Source organism: Myotis brandtii, unplaced genomic scaffold (assembly GCF_000412655.1).
Source record: "Myotis brandtii unplaced genomic scaffold, ASM41265v1 scaffold356, whole genome shotgun sequence".
Classification (NCBI taxonomy): domain Eukaryota; kingdom Metazoa; phylum Chordata; class Mammalia; order Chiroptera; family Vespertilionidae; genus Myotis; species Myotis brandtii.
In genome coordinates, this window is record NW_005363687.1 from 716,695 (window position 1) to 719,546 (window position 2,852).

The 2,852-nt window shown below is 37.4% G+C and overlaps 1 long non-coding RNA gene across 1 annotated transcript in view; it reads left to right on the forward strand.

Moving 5' to 3' along the window:
• Nucleotides 1–1,474, forward strand: part of LOC106727060 — a 6,213-nt gene extending 4,739 nt beyond the window's left edge. Inside the window, exon 2 of the long non-coding RNA XR_001363209.1 lies at nucleotides 1,099–1,474. This is a non-coding gene — a long non-coding RNA (uncharacterized LOC106727060). The remainder of the gene's footprint in view (nucleotides 1–1,098) is intronic.
• Nucleotides 1,475–2,852: the final 1,378 nt, after the last annotated feature.

Here is a 2,852-nt window from a genome sequence, read left to right on the forward strand (position 1 = left end):
GGCAAAAGGTGGCCCAACGAAGTACTGATGGGGTGGTCATAATAATCTGGCCACTCACGTTCAAATATATCCCACGTTCAAAGGCTGTTAAATCGTGTTGTTTACCCATATCTTCAGAAAAAAATCACTCTACTGTCGTGGTAAACAACCTGCTTCCCTATTTATAATGGTCTGGCCCTCTAGCAACTTCAGAGCAAAATTATAGCTAATTTGCCTACAAACGTCAGGTGGTCATAATAATCTGGCCACTCAGTGCATATATATATTTGAATATATTTTTATTGATTTCAGAGAAGAAAAGAGAGGGAGAGAGAGAGATAGAAACATCAATGAGAGAGAGAATCATTGATTGGCTGCCTCCTGCACACCCGCTACTGGGGATCGAGCCCACAACCCCGGCATGTGCCCTGACCGGGAATCTAACAGTGACCTCCTGGTTCATAGGTTGCTGCTCAACCACTGAGTCACACAGGCAGGGCAAAGATTACATATTTGTTTAACCATCACACCATCTATCCTGTTAGATGCTTTTGGCTTTACATTGACATTTGCCTGATATTGAGATTATTGCTCTTGCTTTCTGTTTGTCTGCTTGCCTGCCTACTTTCATTTGCTGGTATCTTTGTGTCTCCCTCATGTTCAGTGTTTGTCACTCTGCTCTAGGTGTATTTCTTGTGAACCACACAGAAGGCAGTGCTTTTAACAGTCTGATCATCTGTTTATTGATCTGGAAATTCTGGACAATATGTGCTAGCCTTGATTTTATTCCTTCCATTTTATTTAAAGTTTACCACTTATTTTGTTTTTCTCTTTTCCAGTCTTTATTTCTGCTGACTTGGTGATAAAATATATTTTTATTCTCTTATTCCCATTCTAATGGGAAGGTCTGATAAGCTATACATCCTCTATTGCTCTCTCCCTTTTCTATTCTAAGAGAAATATTAAGTCTTTCTTCCCTCAAATGCCTTACTTTTCTACTCCTCTCCTTCACCTCCCACTTCTATTCCCCAACAGCTGGGTTTATTTTAGCCACTTCAATAATTTAAAATTCTGGCTCTATGTAAAATTTCTCCATTCTGTATATCTCTTTGTTTCTAGACTCCTCTTGGGAAAGGAGCTGCTCTGACAGCTCGCTGCCTGCGAAAGGCCCCGTCCTGCCTGGCTGTGCTGTGGCTCATAGGAGCAGAGAGAATCAGGCTGCTCTCAAACTGCCACCTTCAAATTAGAGCATGAACATGCATCCTCCTGAATATTACAGAAGAAGGAGCGGAAGGAAGAGCTGAGTTCTAAACAGATGTTTCTTTATCACATGCCATTGTTCCCTTCCCCAAAAATCCTTCCAAAATTAAGGAACAGCTTATAAAATATTGACAGGTGAGAGGCAGCTTTTAAAATTACATCTTTTACAGCGTGTACACATTCAGCCACTTTCTGCTATGAGGGGTAATAAAATGGCATTTTTCCCACCTTTTTCCATCTCCATTTCCATTTTAGTTTGTGATAGTATTACTTTTACTTGGTTAAGGCTTATAACATTTGTATTCTGGTAATTAAATGTCATAATTGTTTGGTTTTAGTTATATAGTTAAGTAAATTAAGTAACCACCACTAATCTTTTACACAACTTTTCATACCTGATCTTTATTTTTTTCTTGATCTTTAATTGTGATCATTTCTTGAAAATTAAATCCATTATCAAGTAGTTTTTACAATAAGGGCTCAGAGTAATGTATATTCAACACTCAGCATAATTTCAGGCAGTAATCATTGTTGAATGTTATTTGATAACAATAATACCTAGGATAATAGAATAATAATAACTATAATTTTATTCTATTGGGAATATTTTACTTATTCATCCATTTAATTGTTTTCTCTTTAAAATTGATTTCTTTTTGTTCTTCACAGAATAAAATTGTTACCTCTTCATTTTTTTCTAAAGATATATTTACAGAAGCATTTTTTCTCATCTACCTTTTTATTTTTTTTCATTATGCAGAAACTTTAATTGTATGTAATTAAATCTGATGATCTATTCTTTGTGATTTCTTCTATTACTTCTAAATTTACATACTTGATATTCAATTTTATAGCCTTATTTTTCTATAATTGGCATTTAATGTCTTAATATGTAGCTCTGAAATTCATTTAGAAGTTTATTTAGTATATGGTTTAAGGAGAAACGAAAATTTATTCTCCTCCCACCCCCCAAATTCATCACGAGCCTAATTTTTGCCATGTTATTCTCTTCCTTTATTTACTGAGTGTTACATTCTAATAACTTCCCCTCCATGTGTTTTCCCTTCCGGCTGCCTTTTGTTTCCTTTTTGGCTGCCTGTTTTCACACACTGACCTCTTACTTTTGTGATACGGAGCCTAACCCCCTGCCCTGAAATTCACATGGATTATGTCACTTGGAGAATTCTCTAAACCAGCTTTCCCCAAACGGTGTTGCTTGTGTTTCAACAAAGTCTCTGCAACATCCAGTGCAAACATCCTGCCACGGCTCTGACTTCTCCAACTTACATCACAGATCAAGCTGCTACTTTCCATGCTTAACCTGAAAGCACTTCTGTCTGAAAGGCCTCATTTAAACAAGGTTGGGAGACAGTGGATGCCTCATTCACGCAAATAGATTCACTTTCCTCCTCTGAGCAAACTTCTCACACCAGCAATCACAAGCAGCTGCGGACAGGATCCCAGAAGGCCTCTTACCCCACTGCTCTGGGACAGTGAGTGCAAACTCTCCATAACTTGTCAAACCAAGCGAGTCACTGGGCGGTATCTACCTCCACTGTAGTGTTTAATAGTCTTTTTATGTTAATTAATTTTTAAATGTCTGTCTTCTCCAA